General features: G+C 47.8%; 1 long non-coding RNA gene and 3 pseudogenes across 1 annotated transcript; 3 read left to right on the plus strand and 1 right to left on the minus strand.

Annotated features, from left to right (window-relative positions):
• The first annotated feature begins 746 nt into the window (after positions 1–746).
• On the plus strand, positions 747–885 carry LOC123155165 (uncharacterized; annotated as a pseudogene).
• A 5,708-nt stretch (positions 886–6,593) lies between these two features.
• On the minus strand, positions 6,594–13,764 carry LOC123150051 (disease resistance protein PIK6-NP-like; annotated as a pseudogene).
• Positions 13,765–14,712: 948 nt separating this feature from the next.
• On the plus strand, positions 14,713–20,332 carry LOC123150053 (disease resistance protein RGA5-like; annotated as a pseudogene).
• A 3,474-nt stretch (positions 20,333–23,806) lies between these two features.
• Positions 23,807–25,062, plus strand: LOC123148369 (uncharacterized). The gene is made up of 2 exons (XR_006473775.1): positions 23,807–24,101; positions 24,672–25,062. It is a non-coding gene; the product is annotated as an uncharacterized lncRNA (long non-coding RNA).
• The last annotated feature ends 857 nt before the right edge of the window (positions 25,063–25,919 follow it).

Below are 25,919 nucleotides of genomic sequence, written 5' to 3' on the forward strand. Positions count from 1 at the left end.
CTTATCCCTCCTGTAAAACCTCCTGTAATATCTCTTCGGTTGTAACCTATGAGAGATGGGTCTCTCCCAATCTATATAAACATCACGCGGCCCTCTGTATGAGGGTAGAGACGCTTACACAAATTAACATGGTAATCAGAGCCTCCCTCTTCCTCATCTAGCGATCACCACCTCCATCCAATCGCCCACACACAATTTTTTCCGCCCCCATCCTTCCCATCTCCGGCGCCATGTCCACCTCCTCCAGCCAACTCATCTCCACCGGCCTGAACAACACCATCTCCGAGCCTCTCACACGTACCAATTACATTCTCTGGCGAGCCCAAGCTCGCTCCCAGATCATGGGAGTCGGGCTATATGGGTACCTGCCCCTCAAAAAAAAAAGGCTATATGGGTACCTTGATAAAACCCTACCCGAGCCACCTAGAACCATCACCACAAAATCCTCAGACGGGAAAGATCAGATTGGTCCGAACCCCGCCCATACCCCATGGCTCATCCAAGATCAACAAATCGTAGCCTACTTGCTCCGCAACCTTTCCAAAGAAGTCCTGGTGCAAGTTGCTTCCCTCGAGACTTCTCATGCCATCTGGTCTGCCCTAGCAAACATGTTTTCTGCTCAATCCAAGTCTCGCGTCAACAACTGCCGTATAGCCCTCTCCAATGCCCAGAAGGGTTCCCTCGGCGTCGCCGCCTACTTTGGGCAGATGCGGGCGCTGTCTGATGAACCCGCGGCCGCAGGAAAACCCATCGGCGAAGATGAACTCATCTCCTTCATCATGGCCAGTATCGACATGGAACATCAGCCCATCACCTCTGCTCTTGATGTGCGCGTCGATTCTGTCTCCACCGATGAGCTCTTTGGCATGATCTCCAACTTCGATCAGCGCGTCTAGCTGTTCCAAGGAACTGGTCCCGGCGCCTTCATGTCCTCTGCTAATGCCGCCTATCGCGGTCGCGGGCCTCCCAAGCCCTCCCAGAACCCTCCCAAGGGTGGTGGCGGTGGGGGCTATCATGGTGGTCCAGGCGGCAGCGGCGGCTACCACTTCCAGAAAGGTGGCGGCGGTGGCGGTGCTCCCTATCCGCATGCTGGTGGTGGTGGTGGTGGCCACTTCCAGCACGGCAGCGGTGGTGGCGGCGGCCACTACAACCAGCGCGGCAACAACAACTTCCAGTGCCGCAACAACAACAACAACAACAACAACAATCGTCGTCCCTTCCAAGGTTATGATGAATGCCTTAACAAGTGCCAAATTTGCAAGAAAGATAATCATATTGCAAAGGATTGTGACTACCGTTATGCCGAGAACACCTCCCAAAGCAAGAAGGTTGCAGCTGCCGCGGACGCCTCCTACGGTGTGGACACAAACTGGTACGCTGACTCCGGCGCCTCCAACCACATCACTCACGAGCTGGACAAGCTGACCATGCACGACAAGTACCCCGGGCAAGATCAGGTTCATAATGCCAATGGAGAAGGTATGGAGATAGCTCATGTTGGTCATTCAATTATTGCAACCCCTCATCGTGACATTCATCTTAAAAATATCTTGCATGTTCCCCAAACTGTCAAAAATCTTCTTAAAGTACATCGCGTTGCTCTTGACAACAAAGTTTTCCTTGAATTTCATCCCTAGTTCTTTTTGATCAAGGATCAGGTCACACAGAGAATTCTCTATCACGGTAGATGCGTGCATGGGCTCTACCCTCTTTTTCCCGAGTTCAGGAGCTTCAATAAACAAGTCTTTGGTGTCATCAAAATCTCCCCGGACAAGTGGCATGCTAGACTAGGACATCCATCTTTTTATGTCGTGCAACAAGTGCTTAGAAATAATAAGCTCCCATGTGTTGGTGAGCGTAGCATTGAAACTGTTTGTGATTCCTGTCAAAAGGCAAAATCTCATCAATTGCCATATCATATTTCTACTAGTATTTCTACCAAGCTGCTCCAGCTTATTTTTCCTGATGTATGGGGTCCTGCCCCCTCCTCGGTTGGTAGACATACGTACTACATTAGCTTCATTGATGATTTCAGCAAATTTACTTGGATTTACCTTCTCAAACGTCGTTCCGATGTTTTCTAAGTATTTAAGAATTTTCAAGAACTTGTTGAATGCAAGTTTGATCGCAAAATAATTGCCGTCCAGTCCGACTGGGGTGGTGAGTACGAGAAACTAAATTCGTTTTTTCAGACACTTGGCATTTCACATCATATTTCTTGCCCCCATGCGCACCAACAGAATGGCTCCGTTGAATGCAAGCATAGGCATATTGTGGACGTAGGCCTTGCTCTTCTTGCAGGTGCATCTATGCCCTTAAAGTTTTGGGATGAAGCGTTCCTCACCGCTATTCATCTCATTAATATGCTTCCTAGTCGTGTCATCAATAATGATACTCCTATGCAACGACTTCTCCAAGTTAGACCCGATTACAAGTCTCTTCGTGTTTTTGGGTGTGCCTATTGGCCCAATCTCCGTCCCTACAATAATCGAAAACTTATGTTTCGTTTTCCACACAATGTGTGTTTCTTGGCTATAGTGCCCAGCACAAGGGTGTCAAGTGTCTTGACGTACCCACGGGGCGTGTCTATATCTCTAGGGATGTCGTTTTTGACGAGACGGTCTTTCCCTTCGCCACTCTTCATCCTAATGCCGGTGCCCTACTTCGCAAAGAAATCCTACTTCTTCCTTCTCATTTGACCTCTTTGTATCATGGGGACGATAATTGTGATCACCTGAAAAACTCTCCTAACCTTGAACTTGAGTCTTCTGGTAGTGCAGGGTCGGATGCTGAAGCAACAGAAAAAAAAAATTGGTGCAAAATCGTGAAGCAAACAAGTCAAACGAGCAATATTTCATGTGTCCCCCGTGGTGCAACAACCCTATCGCCGAATCCCCCTCGGGATCACCCTCGATAGCATCCGCCTCGGGATCCCTCACGCCAGATGTGTCGTCGCGTTAGGTTCCGGGTGGCAGCGCCTCCCCGGGCTCCGCGCATGCGGGACAGTCGCCCACGCCACGCGCGCCTCGCCAACCTGGGGATGACACGCGACGGGCTACGGGCCCGCTCTCCCTCACGCGCGCATCGGCTTCTGCTCACCCGACCGAGCGGTTCGGTGTGGAACCGCGGGTCTACACCAGACGCCTGCACCAACCAGAGGCGGGCGCGGGATCCAATCTTGATCCGGTGGCGGCCCCGCCTGGATTCTCTGTGCCATCCTCGCCCGTGTCTTCACCAGCGCCCGCCACAGAAGATCCAGCGGGGCAATCTGCTTCGGATTTGCTGCAGCAGATCACAGGGTCCTTTGTGCCAACAGCAGCTGCATCCGTTCCTGATGCACCACGCACACGCCTTCGATCAGGGGTAATTCAACACACAAATTACAAAGTTAAGTTTGGTTTGACATGTTCTACAGGTGAACCTCGTACGTTCCAAGAAGCATGCAAAGATTCACGTTGGAAAAAGGCAATGGAAGAAAAATTTCAAGCCTTGCAGAAAAATAAAACATGGCATCTAAAGAAGCATGCAAAGATTCACGTTGGAAAAAGGCAATGGAAGAAGAATTTCAAGCCTTGCAAAAAAACAAAACATGGCATCTAGTTCCTGCACACCGAGGTAAAAATTTGATTGATTGCAAGTGGGTATTCAGAATAAATACGAAATTAGATGGCACAATAGATCGTTATAAAGCTAGACTTGTTGCAAAAGGGTTCAAGAAGAGGTACGGTATTGATTATGAGGATACATTTAGTCCTGTCGTTAAAGCTGCAACTATCCGTCTTGTCTTGTCCATCGCTGTGTCCAGAGGATGGAGCCTCAGACAGCTAGATGTACAGAACGCGTTCCTTCATGGTGTTCTGAAAGAGGAAGCGTACATGCGTCAACCTCCTGGTTTTGAAGACAAGAACAAACCCTCATATGTGTGCAAGCTTGACAGGTCTCTTTATGGATTGAAACAAGCCCCTCGAGCTTGGTACTCACGGCTCAGTACAAAGCTTCACTCACTTGGTTTTGTGCCTTCAAAGTCTGATACATCTTTGTTTATCTATAATAAGTCACATATATCCATATTTGTGCTTATTTATGTTGATGATATTATTGTTACAAGTTCATCAGTGCAGCAGTAACAGCCTTGTTAAAATACTTGAATGTAGACTTTGCTCTCAAGGATTTGGGAGACTTGCACTTCTTTCTTGGCATTGAAGTCAAGAGAAATAGGGAAGGTGGTCTTCATCTCTCTCAGGAGAAGTATGCAGCTGATCTCCTGAGCAAGGTTGGCATGCAAGGGTGCAAATCTTCACCCACACCATTGTCTAGTACAGAAAAGTTATCTCTTGAAGAAGGTGAACCCTTGAGCCAAGATGACAGCACAAGGTACAGAAGCATGGTAGGAGCACTTCAGTACTTAACCCTTACACGGCCTGAAATTTCTTTTGTTGTCAACAAAGTTTGTCAATTCCTTCATGCGCCTACCACTGCACATTGGACTGCTGCAAAACGCATATTAAGATATGTGAAGGATACTTTGAGTATTGGTCTGACATTCAGCAAGTCACCATCTACTCTTGTTAGTGCTTTCTCTGGTTCTAATTGGGCAGGGTGCCTAGATGACAGACGCTCAACAGGTGGGTTTGCTGTTTACTTTGGACCTAACCTCATCTCATGGTGTGCAAGAAAACAGACCACAGTCTCACGGTCAAGTACTGAGGGTCTGAGGCAGAATACAAGGCTTTAGCAAATGCAACATCAGAAATCATTTGGGTCAAATCCATGCTCAGAGAACTTGGAATAGGTCATGCACAACCCTCTTGTCTCTGGTGTGATAATCTTGGTGCTACATATTTATCTGCTCATCGTGTTTTCCATGCAAGAACAAAGCATATTGAAATTGACTATCATTTTGTTCGAGAAAGAGTTGCAAGCAAAGAATTGGAAATTCTCTTTGTTCACTCCAAGGATCAAGTTGCAGATGGGTTCACAAAAGCTCTGTCTACAAGACAGTTTGAAGAGTTCAAGCGTAATCTTAACTTAGTTAAGTTATGATTAAGGGAGTGTGTCAAACATGTAACTCTGTCACGTGTTGGCTGCCTTGTGCGCCAAGGTGGTTGTTATAGGAGTAGGATCCTTTTATTGTTATTCTCTCTTATCCCTCTTGTAAAACCTCCTGTAATATCTCTTGGGTTGTAACCTATGAGAGATGGGTCTCTCCCAATCAATATAAACATCACACGGCCCTCTGTATGAGGGTAGAGACGCTTACACAAATTAACAAGGCCAACAGTGTCTCCATAGCTTTTTAAATACGTTACTTTGTGCAACAAAGTTAGGAGCTCACCCTTGGAAAAAATAACATTAAATGGAAATGAAACTCAAAGAGGAGAGGCAACCTGTGGGACAGAGAAGAAACAAATACAGATACTCCACTTCACTTCCTTACAAATAGTAATAGTGCTTCAGTTATTTCCCCGGGACTAACCATGCACTCTCGTTGTCCTGTCCAAAAACCAGCAGCATGCTCTGGTGTTGTGAAGAAATGAAGCAATTACTGGTGCAAACAAGTAATAAATTTTCCAAATGACGATACAAGTGTACTTTTCTTTTTTCTAGAGATACAGGCCTCGGCATATTAAACTCTCCCTCTAACTCCAGGAATTGGCCTGATATTGTACTCCTGTAAAGGCCCAACTTAGGCTATTCACCTTCAGCTTCCCATGCCATCACGGTGGTGCCGGAAACCTTCCAAAGATACCACCTTTCACTAGTACGGCTAAATGATGAGGAAAGAAATAATACGGAGGCATCCTTCCCAGCAGCAGGTAGAGGCATCATTTTCCATTTTCCACAAAAGGCAGTGAAATAAGTATATATGTTTTTTTTTTGTGAATTTTTCCCTTTGCTATGAAAGACAATAAATAGGCCAAACAAACGGAAGCTTCTTGCTATCTTTTCTTCCGCCTTGGTGATTTGTTAATACTGCCAGCCTACATATATGGAGTAACTCTCAGAAAATGTATACCTGGAGTATCAATGGTTACTATTTGAAATGAAGATAAAGATATATGTAGCGCGAATGAGCGATCTGCACCTCCCAGTCCTCGCGTCCCTACCCCGCGTCGCCAGCCCCTGGCGACACGGGGGCGATCTACCGCGCCGGCCCTAGCCTCTGCTCCTCTCTCCCTCCTCCTGCCGCCGTCCGAGGCCATGCCGTCGTTGCCTGGCCAGTGACGGCGGCGGCGGGGCCCTCCCCCTCGCGCGGTGGTGGCGATCTCATGTCGGCGGCGGCGGCCCATGGATCGGTGGTGCACCGGCGGCAAGGAGCAGCGAGAGCCCGGCGGCGAGTGTGTCAGCAACGATAGCGCAGGCGAGTTCTCCCCGCGGCCGAGGAGCACCTGTGGCAGCGGCCCAGATCGCGGGCCTCGTCCGTGGGCTGCCAGATCTGGAGGGTGTCTACAGGCGGGCATGGTGGGCGGTGGGCCTGACGGCGCCGGCTTAGCTGCATTTGTGTCTTGTTAAAAATGAAATGCAGATCAGCATTAACGAATAAATAAATGAACACTTAGTTACCTCGGACTCCAGTCCTTCAATACGGTATATCAATTGCTCGCTTGGGACTTTGGTATGATATAATGTGTGATACGGTTGGGAAGCATATCAATTGCATTCTTCGCCGTTTCCTCGGCCTTCTTGTGATCAGCACTAACGAATAAATCTACCGTGACCTCCTGGAGCAGAGGAAGGTTCCCTAGGCTACCAAAGTCAAAGTCAAAGCTAACGTCATCATCATTGGACTGTGCTACGGCGCTGAACCGGAGAAATTCAAGGACCGGCATATCTCCCTCTTGAAACGAGCCAAGCGTTGCTTGTGTCTTGAAGACTCTCAGCTTGGGGAAAGCATCTGCACCACCCATAGTGTCATGGTGGAGAGCTGACACCATTTTCAGCTCGAGGGTAACGAGCTCTCGGAAACATCCGAAGACCTCCAGTTCTGGACTAAATAGATACAGTTTTAAACGGGACAGGTTCGGAAGAACCCGTGGATTGATCATTGCCACTAGCCCAGGTTCTTCGTAGGCCATGTGTAGAACACAAAGTTGTGGAGGAAGGACATTCTGTTCCCAGGGGTTGTCGGCATGACTGGAACGTCTATACACGAGTACAAAACCAATGTCTATGACTTGGATCTTGCTCACTTTGGCTACAGACTTTGCCCAACTATTCAGTGCAGTATCATCATAAATAACTAAACCTTCAGAAATGCGGAGCTTCCTCAACTCTGTTAGCTTGCCCAACTCTGTCACAAAGTTCGAGTCCATATTAATTTTTTGTAGGCATAGCTCTTCGAGAGATGTCAAATTTCCGATCCAGTATGGCACTTCAACATTTGTTTTGCAGATGTTCAAGCACTTGAGTTGACTTAGTCGACCAATACTCTCTGGAAGTTTTCTTATTCTATTTCCACCCAAATCCAATACCAGCAAGAAATTTAGATGTCCTATTTCCTTTGGGAGCTCACATATACCCATGCTCGCTACTCTGAGGTGCCTCAAGTGAACTAACTTTCCAACATGGTCAAGATGGTTACATTTGTTTGAAAAATTGTTGCCTTCCAAAGCTAGGACACGCAAAACTTCAAAGCATGAATGTGATGGCGATAACTCAACATTGCACATGGCATCAAGTGATCTTGCATGGAACGTGGATGTGCTAGCCAGAGGTTGGACCCTGCGATGAACACCTAGCCTATGAGCATTGCAATGTAAAGTTGTATATTGCTCGTTACTGTCCAATACAGTAACAAAGTTTTCTTCCTTTGATAATAGACATATCATATCAAGCATTATGTCATGGACGCGACATCCAGTTATGATGCCATCATGCATTTCCATGCCAAAATCCAGGGTCTCTACTGGTATTATCATGCTTCTGTTTACCAACCCGTTGAAGTACCTCTCACCAATCTCGAATAGTCCTACACCTGGTTCTTCATGGATAAAACCTTCACCAAACCACTTCCATATCAGACTATCTTTTTCAATCAGATGATCTTCGGGGTATATGCTCAAATACAATAAACAAGTCTTCAGGTGATAAGGTAGATCATAATAGCTGAATAAAAGTATTTTCCTCGTGTTCTCCACTTCTTCGTTTTCTTCATGCCCAAAACCGATTGATGTGTATACCTTCGACCAAAGCTCCACTGGTTTATTGACGAGCAAACTAGCTATTGTGATTATAGCCAATGGCACACCCCCACATTTATGTAAAATTTTATCATATACCTCTGCTGGGAGATGATTAGGACGTTTTATTGTACCACCAAATAATATTCTATCAAATAAATCCTCAGATAAATAACGAGAAAGTGGTTGTAGCCTGTATACTTCACCGGCCCTTGTGGCGACTTCGAGTATACGAGTAGTTGTGATTATCCTACTTCCACAATTATTACACACCAAAGCTGTCTTGACTAGCTCCCATGTTTTTTTATCCCATATGTCATCAATGACAATCAAGTACCTGTTATCGCCCGGCCATTACTCAAGATATATTATTGCAAATAAGCAGGAAAGAAATTATAAGCCCCCCCCCCCTAAGTATGTAAAATATCATTAAAAAGATGATGCATGAATTTCAGGCTCCTTAAGGATTCTAGAGTTGACTTTATTGAATAAGGTGTTTGGAGGGGGGGGGGGGGGGGTGTACACGAGAGAGACATGCATGCACCACCGGCTAAATTTGATTCCATTTCATCGTCCACAACTCTACTTTTTCTTAACAAAATTTCCCAATCTAGATACTTTCATCCATTAGATATATTTTTGAATTTACATATATTGTAAAGAAGTTGTTATAGAATATGTGGCGTGGGCAAACATTCGACGGTAAGTCCAACCCAAATTATAGAAAAATGTACAAAAACAAGATATTATACAATATTCCATGCAAAGAAAACACTCTTTTGCAAAATATGCAAGTATGACCAAAGGCTACCCAGGCCGTCTATGTAAGATGACTCAAGAAGAGCACTTGTAAGGAGCCGCTCGTCTCGTCCGCTCCCGCGAGCGGCGAGGCGACCCCTAGCTCATCTCCGCCGGTCCCTTCCCCTCCCTCCCCCTCCCTCGCCGCCGCCGGTTCGCGCCGCTAGGCAAAGCCCGGCTAGCGTCGGTGGCGGCGGGGCATCTTCCCCTTCCTCGCGGTGGACCGGCGCGGGACGGCTTCACGGCGCGGAGGCGCGCGGTTCTGCAGGGCGGTGCAGCGTGGCGACGGCCGGGGCGGCACGGAGGTGGCGGTCATGGTTGGCGGCGCGGGCGGCTGCGCATCAGGGGTGTGCTGGGGCGTGCCTGCGTGGGTGGCGGCGGCGAGCTCCTCGCCAGATCTGGATCGAGCGGTTGCTCCAGCCAGTGTCCAGCAGGCGGCGCGGGCTGAGGCAGCAAGGGCCTGCCGGCGGCGCGCGGGAGCTGATGCGCTTGTCGTCGTCGGCATGGTAGCGGTGGTGGTGATGCTTGCCGGCCGGATTTCGCCTTTTTCCGGCCGGCGGCGCGGGTTTGGGGCCCCGGCCCAGCGTGGCTGCGGTCCCGGCTGTGGGCGGCGGCGGTGAGGTGGCTTCGTCGTGCCGGCTCCACGGCAGCTCGGCGGGTCGACTATAGGGTAATGCGACAGAAAACAAAAATTTTCTGACCTATGCACCAGCCCAGGACCACTATGGAGACTGCATACATGGTTTGATCTTTTTCGCTACCTACTCGTAGCGCGGCGGGAAGTAGAGTCGATGATGATCGGCAGCGCAGATCCCCGCAGCTAGGATTTACAACCTCTCAACCGCGAGGATGTATACCCTCATCTGCTCCTCAGACAGCCCTCCGAGAGGCGGTCAAACAGCCCCCCAGACGGTGTCGCGGACAGCCTTTCGGGAGGACCTTCGAAACTCGAATGGTCACTCGGACAACCCTTTGGGAGGACCTTCGAAACTCGGACGGTCACACGGACAGCCCTTCGGGAGGCACTCACGAACTAAGACCGAAAGTACGATCTCTCTACAGAGTTGCACACATACGGTGTCATCTATCCGGCAAGGCTTCGCCGTCTAGAACTAGTTCCTGCCGGAACCTAGACAGCCTTACGGCTCTACGAAACTATTTCGCTGGGAGGGAGAGAGAAGTCAGATCATGCATGGCACTTGTATGTGAGAAAGAGTCGAGTGTGGAGAGTGCCTCTCCACCTATATTTATAGGAAAACCCAAGGGGTAGGGGACACATGAAAAACCCAAAAATGCTCACACTTTATGTCACACATAAAGGGCATAAAGGGCATAAAGGGATGACAAGTGGAGCCCCATGGAGGAGCTGCACCCTCCAACATCCCATCTTCATGGGGCCCCAAAGGGGGTTCCTTGATCCCCAAGTCCTTCTAGAAGCCTTTTGGGAAAAGCCCCAAAAGGTGGCTTTCCATAAATATCCCAGAAAGCACTTTCACTATTCACGACGACATTTTTCAGCGTCCGTTCGAATCGAAAATATTTATGTGGGCTTAGAACATTTCCAGTACCCACTCAAATAATTTTCAACGCGTTACGAAACAATTCCGTATTAGTGATTTTTATCTGCGAAAAGTATCTGAAGTGGTTCCGGCAGCTCCGGAGCAATTACAGCTTTTATCCCAGAAAATTCCAGAAAGTTTCCAGAATGACTCTGGCACCCTCCAAGAATTATCAGGCATGTGTCGAAACCAATTTGACTTAATAGTATATCCCGAAATAACTTTTCGATTTCACCGAAACTCATCCGATGACCTCTCTCTCTGCGAAACTTTTCCGCCGTCCGAAACTTTTTCGGTGATTTTCTCTCAGACTCCCTGTCTAGTATTCAACAGATAGATGACCCTTAAGCGTGTGACCCTATAGGTTCGGTGAAGTATAGACATGACCCGGAACCCCTTCCGATCAATGATCAACATCGGAGCCGTGGACATCCATATTGACCCCTATACCCACACGAATGAATATTCGAGTGAACCTCCAGTTGTCGTGTGCTATTCCTGTTGCTTCATGATATGTTACAAACACCCGAGGTGAGATTTATTGCATCCCCGTGGACGAACAATTTGTCCACCATGCAAGTTACCTCGTTACCGGTTTTGTTCTCTTTTCTCGTTTCCGTGTTCCGGCATCCCAGTGATCGAATCACAAGGTGTCTGGCCAGACGATTATGGATACCGTAACACCGAGAGGGCCCGAGAATATCTCTCCATCGTCGGAGGAGCAAATCCCAATCTTGAGCTATCAAGTTACTTGACATACTTTTCCATGAACCCGTAAGCCGCCGTAATAGCCACCCATTTACGGATGACGTTTAACAAACCCCATAGTTCATGAAGCAAGCATGAAGAAACTCGATACTCTCATGGTCTAAGGAATCATGCAAACGTTAACCATCTCTGTGTTATGTACCATTAAATTGTGACGAATGAATCTCATAGCATAACATCAATCCGGGTCGATTCAACACAAATGTTCTTTTAACATTGTGCCCTCAAAGTTGATCAGGAAAACACAATCCATGATCAAGAAAACAGAACCATCATGTGACACTTGAGCTAGTCTTAGAGGCCAGACTAGGAATACTTCTTACCGTTTATTATTCCACACGTGCATATGAGTCTCCCTCCGAGCCTCGTGGATATTGCAGACTTGAGAATCATTGCAGTTATAGCATGGAACATAAACATAATTATGAACATGAAGATAAATGATATCATTTATTATTGCCTCTAGGGCATATCTCCTACATCGACTGGGGCGGCGGCTGGCTTTCCGGCGTCCGCTTGTCTGTAGGCGGCCCGTTTCGACCTTCGGCCCTCTCCTTGTCGTCTAGTTGCTACCTTCATCGAAGGTTCAGCCCTCCCCCAACTACGGTCCATCGCTCGTCTCGCGCTCGGCAGCAGGACCGAGCTCGTCTCGCGCCCGGCAGCAGGACTGACCTTGTCTCGCGCCCGGCAGCAGGACCGACCTCGTCTCGCGCCCGGCAGCAGGATCATGCTCGTCTCATGCCTGACAGTAGGACCGTGCTCCTCTCGCGCCCAGCAGCAGGACGGGTCGATGGAGGACAATTTTGGCTGACCTTTGGGTTTTGGCGTTGGGGGCAGCCCAGGGTGCGAAAGGCGGTTCCTTTCCGCTCGTATCTTTGGTTGGGGTAGCGGTGGGTCTGCAGTGAGGTGGTTTCAGGTCTTGGATGCCGGGGCGGCGGCCCTGGTGGTGCTCTTAGGCAGAGCCCGTGGTTAGGTGCTGCCCGGTGGTCATGGCCGTGTGGGCGGCGTGGTCAATGGGATGTGGCGTCCGGTGGTGGTGAGTGTTGGCGGGGGTGAAAACCTGATCTATCTTCGGACGGACTGGCGGCGGCGAAGCTCGCTCCCTTCTTGAAGGTGTCGTCGCGGCTCTCATTGCCCATCGTGTTGCTCTAGGGAAAACTCTGATCCTCGGGTCGGGCGGTGATGGCGCTCTGGTGTCGTAACGTTCCTGAAGCACACGGTTCGTCATATGTGGCTTCTTCTCTTCACGTTGGCGTGTGCATGGTTGAGGACTCCGATTGCTCTTGTAGTACTAGGAGTAGTGTTGCTGCGCTCAGCGCCTATGTATCCAGCCTTGGGTGTGTGCGTGTGTTCTGGTGGCGTGCGTTTGTATCTGAGTTGTGGTCGGTCATTCTTTTATATATAAAGCGGGACGAAAGACTTTTTCAATAAGATGACTCAAACAGAATTTTCCACTCATTTCTTCTCGGGTTTGACGTTATTTTTTCATATGTACTACACTAGTACTTGACGTGTATGAAGCTACATAATAAGGTGTTTACCAATTTTTTTCGGAGTTCATTGATCAGCTGCCGTTCATCCAACCCACTAAATTTTCCCAATTACTACTTGAAGTAGATGAAACTACATAAATAGGGTGAGTACCTCTTGTCCTCGAGAAATACACGGAGTTTGTCGATCAGCTGCCTTTCATCCAACTCAAGGTACATTTTCTTGTCAATTCCAAAGAGAATGTCATTGAGAAGTTTCTTCATGCTAGGGTTCCGTCCTACTGGAACAAAAGCGCTGCAATCAAACTGCACTTTGAGCTTATGATACACTGCATTGGCAAGAGTTGTCTTGCCAAGGCCTCCAAATCCGAAAACAGAGAGTATCTTGAGTTGTTTGGACACATCACCATCCCCGACACTCAGCTTCTTGGTCAGCTCATTCAATGAATCATCAATGCCAACAAGCTCTTTCCTATCCTTGTATAGAGCCAACAGGCGAGGCTCCACCGTGGTTCCGCCAACTGGATTAGCAACCACCTCGTGGACCCTGTACCTATCACGCCGGTCAGCAGCCCCCTGGACGCGGGCCTTGATGCGTTTGATCTCTTTTGCGATGACATGGCGTGTCTTCCCCTTGGTGAACAAGTCGCCCATCTTCTTGATGAGTTGTTTGAGCTTGTACGGCTTGTCGTCAAGCTCAGGGCCCTCGACACCTACCAGGAACTTGTCGATGGTATCCTCCATTCTGTATGAAAGATCTCTGACCTCATTTGCCCAGAGCTTGACTTGCTCGTCGAGCTGGTCCCGTGGCACGTCCCCGACCTTGCGGAGGGCAGCGTGCATGCTCCTCAGCTCTCATTGAAGATACTGGACGTCTTCCTTGATGCCCTTCTGCAGGTCGTACTCCTCCTTGAGGAGCTCGCCGAGCTTGAGGAGCAGGCTGCCCATGGCACCTGTTGCGTGGTCCATTGCTCGCTCTGAGCAGCTGGGTTTTCGGGTGCAATAATGCTTCCTTTCCTTTTGTGATGAGGGAATGAGTGGCTAGCTATAGGCTTAGATAGGATAGTAGAGATTGCGGATGGATAACTACTCGAATTTGTGTGGACACCGTCTAACTGTCGACATTCCAAGACTCGTTCAACACAAAGTTTCTATTCATCCAGGGAAGGTTTGTGTGCATGCTATTTAAGGGCCTCTTTGGCTAATAGTAATTTCCTGCATTTTTGCATAGAAAATTGCCTGCATTTTTCCTGGAACATCTAACTCTGCCATACGATGTGCAGCCAAGTGGGATTTAGAGGCAGAATTAGTATGTGAGATTCACTGGAAGACCTGTATTTACCACTTTCGAAGAATACTCGCTCGGAGAACATCTAAAAGTTCTGTAACAGACAGCAAATGCAGACCGAGAATTGAACGTCAACGTTCAATTTTCAGTACAGATGACTACCCTACTTACTCACCTAAAGCGACACGAACGGTCTCAATGATGGTGCTGAAGATGAGGTTGCACACGGTGTCCACATGATCACGAGCGGACACCGATGGTTACTACATAATTTAGTCTTTTGCCTTGGAAATTCAGAAGAGTATCCTTTGATTTTTTGTGTATGTTTACCTTCGACTTCTTGAGTATACACTTTGGAGAGACCAGCAACATCAGCAGCGGCTGCTATCAAGAAAAAGGGTTTCCCCCCCGCCTTAGATTATAAACCAACCAACATCCACAACCAAGCCATCGATACAAACGCCCACCACACACACCCAAGACGAAATACAAGGATGCCGGGCACCGACACACAACCTCAACGACTACCACGCACCCACATGATGCCCGATCAACCCGGAAGAAGTGTGACAGACCACACCGGACCGAGGACTCCAAGACGATGCCTCCAAGAAGGGTACGACCACGGAATGTCGCCATCGTCCGATCCGAAGATCAAGCTTTCACTCGGAGCTAGAAGGAAGGAGATGGAGCACCACGACGAAGCCTACAGGGAGGAACACGATGTCCGCGGACGCCATCACCGCCGGCCAGTGCACGGACTAGGCAAGTGATGTACTCCGGTGCTTCAACTCTTCTGTCGCCTCCCCGGTCCGACAACCACCCGCAGCTATGCCCCCCGAGCAGCCATAGATGCCCGCCCGCATCCGAGCCGCGCAGTACGCCCACGACCGCTGCGTCTCCCACCGCCAGGACCACCGCCCTGCCACCAGACCGCCGCGAGATCTCCCAAAGGACACAACTTTGGCCAAATCCACGCCCCCAACCGCCTCCTGGAGTCGCCGACGAGCACTGCCTCGAGACGAACCGCGACCTGACGCTGCCCGGGGGAAGGGGGAGGTGGGGGAACGGCCAATGGCCAATGACGAACCCATCCCCCCCAACCAGCCTCCCCCCCCCCCCCCCCCCCCCCGAAACCATAGCAGAGTCGGGTATTGGGTAGCATTGTCGAGTTGACGGAGCTCAGACAGTCGATGAACGGGACCACGCAGGCGGCGCCCCATCTCTCGACCAGAGCCAGCGTGAAGTGGGAATCAAGTGCATCCGCCTCTCAGGTGGGAACATGGATGACATCACCGGCTCGTCCCAATCATTATAGGAACAATCACCTGTCTCTAGGAAGTATGAGATTGATAGAACAACAAACTACCTAAAATGCTCTTAACTATCCAAATATACTACCAGAAATTTGATGTAGTATTGCCTTATTTGGGCCGTACCAACCACAAAAACAAATGGTCCAAATTTATTTCATGCATCATAAAAGGTCTCTAAACCCCGGCCGGCTCCCTCCCTATCTCAGTTTTTCTGTTTGGTGTTAGGTGTCTTGGACACGTTGAGTTTCGTTACTTAAGCACTTAGCAGATAGGCGTTTTTTAGCAAAGTTTTAGCTCACCTGTAGGTGGTTGCGATTTGTGCGCCATTAGCTAGCACTACTGCAATTTTCATGTACGCCGGGTATAATGCTCTTCGCCGAGTGCTAAAACACGGACACTCGGCAAACCCATCATCCCGGCAAACTGACATCTTTGCCGTCACTGCCTCACGGCAAAGTGGCACCGCACGGCAAAATTGTAGACGCCGAGAGCCGCTCACGGCAAAGAGGAGCCACGTGGCATGCCCGTCCGCAACAGACGGCTCCGTCAGTTACTGTGTACTTTGCCGAGCGTCACTCTCGGCAAAGCATATGCAACATCCTATTTTTTTTTGTGTGTTCTTTCTAACTGACATGTGGTCCTACTGGTCACATTTATCAGTACAAGTTTTAAATAACTTGCTAAATATTTTTGAAAAAAATGACGATATCTTTGCCGAGAGCGGCTCTCGGCAATCCTTCTGACCAGTATGACAGCGTGGCCCACATGGGGGCTGACACTTTACATAGCTTTGGGGAGCAGAGCAGCAATCATAGCACCTGGCCTGTGACTCTATATTTGTATAACCTTCCTCCTTGGTTGTGTATGAAGCGGAAGTTCATTATGATGTCAGTGCTCATCCAAGGCCCTAAGCAACCCGGCAACGACATTGATGTGTACCTAAGGCCATTAGTTGAAGAACTCTTACAGCTGTGGAATGGAACAGGTGTACGTGCGTGGGATGAGCACATGGGGGAAGAATTTGACCTAAAGGCCTTGCTGTTCGTGACCATCAATGATTGGCCTGCTCTCAGTAACCTTTCAGGACAGACAAACAAAGGATACCGCGTATGCACGCATTGTTTGGATGATACCGACAGTATATATTTGGACAATTGTAGGAAGAACGTGTATCTGGGACATCGTCGATTTCTTTCGAGCAGGCATCCCGTAAGAAAGAAAGGCAAGCATTTCAAAGGCGAGGCGGATCACCGGACGGAGCCTCGCCACCGTACTGGTGCTGATGTAAATGATATGGTCAAGGATTTGAAGGTAGTCTTTGCAAAGGGTCCTGGCAGACAACCTGTTCCGAATGGCAGAGAAAAAGTTTCAGAACCTAAAGTCTCATGACTGCCACGTGATTATGATGCAACTGCTTCCGGTTGCATTGAGGGGGCTTCTACCGGATAACGTTCGATTAGCTATTGTGAAGCTATGTGCATTCCTCAATGCAATCTCTCAGAAGGTAATCGATCCAAAAATCATACCAAGGTTAGAGAATGATTTGGTTCAATGTCTTGTCAGTTTTGAGTTCATGTTCCCACCATCTTTTTTCAACATCATGACACACATCCTAATGACTGCTTATAGCTAGGAAGGATGTACTATTATAAATTGCATATAACTTTCCCCTGAAAACCATGTGTCCCTTTCTAACGCGATTTCGGCAACCATTTTCATGAAATCTGAGGATACATCTTCTAATCTCCCCCCTTGTTGTATGGAGCCTTTACTTTAAGGATGGTCAATGCTGTCTCTCGGCCAAGGCTGATGTCTGTAACATTCATTATTTGTTAATTAATTATACCTTTGTTTATGTGTGTTTAGATGTGTCGATCCGAGGCAGAGAGATTGGGGCACCAATTAGTGTTTCACTGGGGGCCATGAGACCCCTTGTTGGTAAGCCGGATATGCTGCTGCAAGCTCCTCTTTTACAAGGATGCTCCAACTCCAAGAGGGTCAAGAGGGTCGAGGACGCGATACGCCTGCTCAAAGATGACGTTGAAAAGATGGGCTCCTACCTTGATCAGCTGTCAGAGATGGAGGACCCTCCCCTGGCGGCCAATTGCTGGATGAATGAGGCGCGTAGTCTGTCCTACTACTTGGAGGATTACATTAACAGCTTAATATTTGTGCGGCCTGAGCATCCCTCCCTTGTTCCCAACAACATCAAGACCACCTGGTCCAGCCTCAAATTCAGACTCTGCCTCAAATTCCTCGGTCATGCCAAGACCCCCAAGACTGAGGTTGTTAGTATTGCGGAAACGCTATCAGAATTCAGGATTTATATCCAGGAGGCAATTGAACGGCACCAGAGATACAGTCTTCATTCTTGTAGCGCATTGAAGCTTAGGCTTGTGCCCGTTGGCCCTACGCTTCCACGTCCAACACAATATGATGAAGAAGCATCGCACATCATGATTGATGGTTGGATGAATAAGTTTATCAACTCATTGGTGGCTGACGTTGGGGAGGATAAACAGCAGCAGGAGCAGCAGCTCAAGGTGGTCTCTATTCTTGGACCTTCATGTCTGGGTAAAACTACACTTGCCAAAGTGTTGTACAGCAGGATTGGGAAGCAATATCATTGTCGTGCTTTCATCCGGGTGTCCAAGAAATATGAAGAGGATTTTCTGTGACATTCTCTCACAACTCCAGCTTCCGGACCCCCCACAGGATTTTAAGGAGACTGACCCCATTGATAATATCAAGAAATATCTACGAAACAAAAGGTACTACTGTTTTTCCTACTAGAAAATGTCGCCATAAAACCCTAGTTAATATGCCCCCTCAATTTTGGCATGTTGCAGGTATCTGATTATTATTGACGATTTGTGGGAAACATCAGTATGGGATATAATTAATCAAGCTTTTCCCAAGGGTAGTCAAGGCAGCAGAATAGTAAACTACACAGATCGAAGACGTTGCAGTAGCATGTTGTTGTTATCAGTCAGAGCATGTCTTTGAAATGAAACCTCTGGATGACGATCACTCGAAAAAGCTATTTTTTAACAGACTCTTTGGCTCTGAAAGTGATTGTCCTGAAGAATTGAAACAAGTTTGTGATGAAATTGCAGAAATTTGTGATGGTTTGCCGCTAGCCACAATCAGCATAGCTAGTCTTCTACTAAGCCAGCCTGTCATGTCAAATGATCTCTTCACATACATCCATCAGTCGTTAATCACTTGTTTCTCTGCGGTGCCTACTTATGAAAGAACAAGACAAGCACTCAATCTGAGCTATAATAATCTTCCTCGTTATTTGAAGACATGCCTGCTCTACCTTATTATGTATCCAGAGGGCTACACATTCTTAAAAGATGATTTGGTGAAGCAATGGGTGGCAGAAGGTCTGATCTATACAACAGAAGGGCAAGACAGTGAGAAAGTTGCAGAAAGCTATCTCTATCAACTTATTGGCAGAAGCTTCATCCAGCCGATATGTGTCAACTACAACAATGAGGTGGTGTCCTGTCAAGTGCATGGCATGGTACATGATCTTATTACACACAAGTCTGCAGAAGAGAATTTCATCGTGGCAATAGACTACAGCTGTCAAAAGAATGTGTCACTTTCTCACAAGGCCCGTCGACTCTCGCTCGTCTTTGGCGACGCAAGGTATGCCAAGACACCAGCAAACATCAGAAAATCACAAGTTCGGTCAGTTAGATTTTCTGGATTACTTGAGTCTATGCCTTGTTTTACAGAGTTCAAACTTGTTCGTGTCCTAAATCTTCAACTATCTGGTCATGGCCGCCATGATGATGATATAGCAGACCTCACTGGGATTTCAGAAATGTTTCAACTGAGATATTTGAAGATTGCATGTGATGTCTGCATCAAACTGCCGAGCCATGTTCTACAGTACTTGGGAACACTGGATATTACGGATGCAAGATTTGCTCCTGTTCCATGGGATGTCAATTTCCCACGCTTGCTGCACTTACACTTTAGTCTTCCTGTCGAGAGAGATCTGTTCGGTTGGATAGATGGAACAAGGTCCCCCAGTCTAATGAGCCTTGGCAAGCTAAGTTACCTGAAGGAGCTTCATCTTACCATTTCTTCACTGTCTACTCTCCAGCATGTGGCGAAGAACATGGAATCTCTGGGTTATTTACTCGGGGGTCATGGCAACCTGAAAACCATAGCAGTAGCTCATGCCTCATCAGTTAAAAATACCATGGCTTTAAAAACAGACATTTTGTGGGATTCCATGGAACCTCTCCCCCTTCTCTGCAGATTTGAATTATCGCCGCACTGAAGCTGTATATTCTCACTGGTGCCTTCATGGGTTGGTTAACTTGGCAACCTATGCATTTTGAAGATTGCTGTGAGGGAACTGATGATGAACTCTGTCGATATTCTCAGAGGATTGCCTGCCCTGACTGCTCTGTCGCTGTATGTGGAGACGCCGCCTGATGACAATATCATCTTTGATAAGGCCGGGTTCTCAGTTCTCAAGTACTTCAAGTTTACGTTCATGCGGGGTATAGCTTGGGTAAAATTTGAGGCGGGTGCAATGCCTAATCTCTGGAAGCTCAAGCTAGTTTTCAATGCCATCCCCCCAATGGACCAACAACTTATTCTCTGTTCGAACCATCCCCAGTGGAAAACATTTGGACATGGTACGGCATTAATCAGCATCGATTATATGCCAGGCCTTAGAGAGATCTTCACAAAATTTGGGGGTGCAGCTGCTGATCTGGAGTATGTCTCGAGGATTGGTGTAGTTAGTAATCATCCGACCAATCCTATAATTGATGTGCAATTAGCGGATTCTGGTTCCTATGTCGATGAAAGCACCGAAACCGAAATAACAAGCACAGATAATCTGGAGGAAAGACCAGATGAGATAATTAAATCTGGTTCTAAGAATACTAGTCAAGGTCGTTGATTAAGTCTTTGTATTTAGGCGCTAATTGCTATAAATAAATTGGTGTCCTAGCTTTCGCTTGCATAGAGGAAATGGTAAAACCCATGTGTTAGAATACAACTTGTATTAGGATTTAGACTCCTACTCGGTTTGTAATAAGGCTAGGTCAGGTGTGGCTTGGCTCTTATATATACTTCTTGTACCGGCATATTATTGCATCAACAATTATTCAATACAATTCTACATGGTATCAGCCTTTCGATTCTAGGGTATGGCTAACCCGCCAATCCCGCCACCGCCGCCGCCGCCCGGCTACTTCGAGCGGCGCGCCGCCGTCGTCACTGCCAAGGTCGTGCGGCCACGGCCTCCTCTACCTCTACTCTAGATCTACCCCCACCAATACCCCCTTCCATCTCCTTCATCGACACTATCTCCGATATTAGCTCCTACATCCCCGTAACCCTAGACCTCGCTGCTCAAAACTATTACCATTGGCGTCACCTCTTCGACGTTCACCTTGGGCGATGCAATCTCCGCTCTCACGTTGTCGGCGACTCTCTTCCTCAACTTCATGATCCGCAATGGGTCAAGGATGATCTCGCCATTATTCAATGGATCTACATGCGAGTCTCCACAGAGATCTTCAATCTCGTCCACTGTGACGGTGCCTCCGCCGCCGATTTATGGGTGGCCCTTCGTCAGCTCTTCCAGGACAACAACGACGCTCGCGCCAACAATCTCCACACCGAGCTTCGGAATACGGTGCAAGGTGATTCACCAGTCGGCGTCTACTGCCAACGCCTAAAGGCGACCGCGGATGAACTCCGCAAACTTGGTGATCCGATCGACGATCGCCAGCTCACCAACGTCCTTCATCCCTATGATGCGTCTGCGTCCCTCCTTCGCCGAGGTTCGCTCGATGCTCCAATGGGCCGATCGTGCCCTAACTACGAAGGACTCCCGTCCTCGGGTCTTCACTGCTTCTCCTCGCCCGCCTGCGTCGACGCCGCCACCGCCACCTCCACCAACAGCACCTCCTCAACCATCCGGCTGGCGTCCAAGTCCCAACTACCGGGGCAAAAACCCTAGGCCGCCGCAGTTCAGCACGGCGCCCGCTCCTGCTCCGCCCCCGGCTCCACCAACTGCACCACCACCACCGCCCGGATGGCGCTCATCTCCTGATCCATGGACAGGTCTAGTCCAGGCATGGCCTATGCCCTGGTCCGCCCCTACGCCATATGGTGCCCCGCCTGCCTATACCGGTGGCTGGCAGCCCGGTGCCCGCCCTCACACCGGTGCGCCCGTCCTCGCGCCTCGACAGCTGACGACCGCGTACCACGCTGCTCCCTCCTACGCGCCATCGATCTACAACACCAGTCCTTATGCATCCTAAGGCGCTCCATCGTCCCCCTACCTGCAGCAGTACAATGATGGTGTCTCTCTCTTTACGCCGATGTCGGCCCTACTGCCAACGCCACCACACCTGCAAGCTCCCATGACTACACCGGCCTCTACTTCGACTCCCAGCTGGGACCAAGCTGCTTTTCTACAAGCCATGAACAACTTTGTTGCACGAGGGAACTTAGGTACGGATTGGATTTTCGATTCTGGTACTTCTCGTCATATGTCTGCATCGGGTAATTTGCTTTCTTCTTGCACACCTTCGTCTTTTCCCTCTATTACTCTCGGTGATGGCTCTTCTATTCCTATTTACTGTGCCGGTCAGGCTCAAATTCAATCCCCAACCAAGCCTTTGCTTCTTCGAGATGTTCTTGTAGCTTCTGCTTTTATTAAAAATCTGATTTCTGTTCACCAAATCACCACTGATAATCATGTTTCCGTTGAGTTTGATCCCTTTGGTTTGTCTGTGAAGGACTACCCGACCAAGGCCGAGATCGCTCGATTCAATAGCTTCGGTGATTTATATTTTCTCCATGGTGCTCCGATCGCTGCTCCTCCAACATCTATGGTGGCCTCTGTTGATCTGTGGCACCAACGTCTCGGCCATCCCAATAAAAATGTGTTATCCACACTTCTTAGTGAATTTTGAATACCTTGTAATTGAGATTTTCATAATTCTTCTATGTGTCAGTCATGTCAATTGGGCAAACATGTTGCCTTCCCTTTAGTTCCTCTCAGTCCTCTAGTATTTTTCCTTTTGAATTACTTTATTATGATCTCTGGACATCACCAATAGAAAGTGTATCTGGTTTTAAGTATTATCTCATGATTCTTGATGATTTTACTCATTGCATTCGGACTTTTCCTTTACGCAACAAATCCGACATTCATAATATATTCCTTAACTTTCAGCGTTATGTCTCGGTCCACTTTTTCCTCCCTATAAGATTCATACAATGTGATAATGGTCGTGAATTTGACAACTTTAAAAATCGAAATTCTTTCTACAATATGGAATTCTCTTGCGTTTTTCCTGTCCTTATACCTCCCCTCAAAACGGCAAAGCCGAGCATTCTCTTCGTACTCTTAATGACATCATTCGCACTCTGCTTGTTCAATCTTCTATGCCTCCGACGTTCTGGGCTGAGGCCCTCCACACGGCTACATATCTTACATTCTTAAGAAGTTGCTCCCCACTACTACCAATTCTCTCACCATGCACACTATCCACGTCATCTTTATGCCACATCATCATTAAGTGAAGCCTATCCCTCTACCGCAGTGCCACGTCAGCTGTCAGTTTTTCCCAGCCACTCGCCAACTGCACATGTCTCCAGGCATTAATTTCCCGGACTGCTCATCTTCTCCTATTCTTCTGCCACTTTCGGTCTTCCCACAACAAACGCATATGAAAAGGATGCGGGATGCGAGCAATCATCCACCCCTCCGTTTTCGAATCCCCCCGTCCCTCCAATACCTTTCCACCAAGGCACTTCCTCCCGCACCAAGGCCCTTCCTGATTGTAAGCACGTTCGAGCTCTTAGCTATGGCGCTCGCATTGGATCCCCATCAACCTTTCCATGGATGGAGTGATCAATTCCGCCATCCCCGTGCAGCCAAATCAGTCTGTGCACACGCCGTTGTTCTGCTCCGGGCCCTCCTTCCGCCGGCGGCCTCGGACGCGCAGCTCAGTTCCGGTCCTATCTCGCGAGACGCAGCCATCGCCATCACGGCCCCGATTCCAGTCGGATGCTCTGCTCCGGGCCTCTCACGCCGGAGGCTCCAGACGCGCCTGATGTGGCCATCCTGCACAACTGAGGAAGCATGTGCGCAGGCGTGCCCTGCTACGGCCCCTCCTCTCGCACAGACAGCCACGAATAATCTGGGGCAAAACCGCAAAAGAAACGGGCAGCGGCTATTAGAGTTAAGCACGAATCCAAGATTGCACGGCACGTGCATGTGTGTCCTAGTTTGGTTAGTATTGCAAACCGAGTAGGATTAGCAGTACTACACCGAATAGGATTAGCAATAGGCTATGCTTATCATATATATATGCGTCTACCCCCAGCCCTTGTAACAATGAAGAGAGTTAAAAGCAATAAAGAGAAAGTCCAGGAGCGACACGCCCCTGCGGCAATCAAAAATACATCGCCGTTCAGTGTTTCCGTTCGCTCAGCCGAAACGTGAGATCGATCCTGTCATAGCTAGTCAAACCAAGTTCGTGTACGTATGTTCCTAGACGTGTGTACGTGCACTGTTCCTGAAGATCAATCAGGCTGCCTGCTTGCTAGCTTTGAAGCTAGCTTTGCACGTAGGCGTGAGCGTCTCTGGGTAATTTGATCTAGCGGTGTTCAAAAGCCAACAGCGGCGGCAAGCAATCCCATCCGCGGTACACAAGTTTAATTCATCCATCGTCTTCCATACTATTTTCTTGACGAATCTGGTGGATTTTCTTCTCCCTCCCAATATTCTCTATTTGCATCAGTAGTTCAGTACTACCATAGCTGGGTGTCCGAAGTCCTTATCCAGATTTGATAGTAATTTGTTTCTCTGTGAAGTCAAAACGAGTTGAAGCCTCCTTCGTCGATGCTCATCTCCGCCCAGTAGCACATGTGCTAGATGGGATAAATTGGAGACCTGGCCGCCACCACCGCACCTACCCGTTCAATTTATTGACGATTCATGGTGTTTGGATTTAATTGGAAGAAGTGATATGTGTCTTTCAATCTGCAATCAATTGGATACAACAATGAAGAACACTTGATTTTTTGTTGCTGCAACAAATTATAGGCTGCCGCACGCATATGTCCATCTTCCTCAAACTAGACGATGAATGATGCATGAGCCAGTCATGTCGCTCATCTTGATCTGCCATCTCGATTTTCTCAGTCAGGTTGGATGTAGATCTACATAACTAGATTTTCGTGAAATTTTACTCTTCGTCATGTGTCATTTGCAGGAAGGCCATTGCTACAGATGGATCCAAATAAATTTACCTGGCATGTTTTCCTGATTTCCTACTGATGCTCTTATGTCATAAGGCGCTGGAGCATATCATTGATTTCCTTTGTTCGGCCATATGAATTCTTATGATGAGATTGGACTCTTTATAGACAGGAATCACTAACAAACATAGTTGAATGAAAACGTATGTGCTACTATATTTTTTAATGGATTATGCCCGATGGGGCTAGCGCAAAGATGGATGTCTTATTATGTACTTAGAATCAACATATTGCTATATCATGATTGGCCTTTATGCCCAGGAAATATTAAGTCAGCCTAAATTGATCTTAGGATGTAGTATATATGGTTTACGATCCAAGAACTGGTATTTTTCAGTCAATTTTGTTCCCTCAGTTTGTGAAGATCTGCAATATTTAACATGTGTTTTTCTTAGTTATGGTGGTTCAAACCAATTCAATATTTAGTAGTCCCAATTCGAGAAACTATTATGTATTCCCCTGAAAAGAACCATTGTATTCGTCAGATAAGAATGGACAAGGTTAGTCGATGCGACCTCTTTTCAGTTCGGTCAAATGTACGTCTTCAGAATTTCACTCAGCCACCTTAAATAACCCTTTTGTTCTCCATGTAAGGCTATCTCTTCCAGCGTGTTCAACTGAAAATAGCTAATTGACTTTTTCTTTATCTTCATATAGGTCTCTCTGTTCCAGCATGTTCAACTAAATTTTTTCATATGCATTATGATTCATTGGTTCAATCTTCGCTGATAATCTGACAAAAAGTTCACTACTTCAGTACTATGAAAACTTTATGAAACAGACAAGCTAACCTTCTTTATCAATGAAATTTTTGAAGCCTGTCATAACTTTTTTAATGATTTTTTCACGGTTTACTATTTACTCACTTAATAAATCCTTCTCCTATGCAATGCAACAAATTCCCGCAGCAACGCGCGGGGTATCATCTAGTTTACTCAATATTCGTCCATCCAAAGTTAACCCACAAACTACTCCTTACTTCTCTTTATTTCTCTCTCATTCAAATTACTCCGACATTCGCGTCTTCGGTTGTCTTTGTTTCCCAAATTCCTACTCCACTTCTCCTAACAAACTTTCCCGGCGCTCTACCTCGTGTGTCCATCTAGGATTTTCTGACGAGCACAAGGGTTATCGTTGTCTAGATCTTGTTAGTGGTCGTGTTCACGTGTCTCGTCATGTCACATTCGCTGAAAATATTTTTT

This window comes from Triticum aestivum, chromosome 7A, assembly GCF_018294505.1.
Source record: "Triticum aestivum cultivar Chinese Spring chromosome 7A, IWGSC CS RefSeq v2.1, whole genome shotgun sequence".
In the NCBI taxonomy this organism is placed as follows: domain Eukaryota; kingdom Viridiplantae; phylum Streptophyta; class Magnoliopsida; order Poales; family Poaceae; genus Triticum; species Triticum aestivum.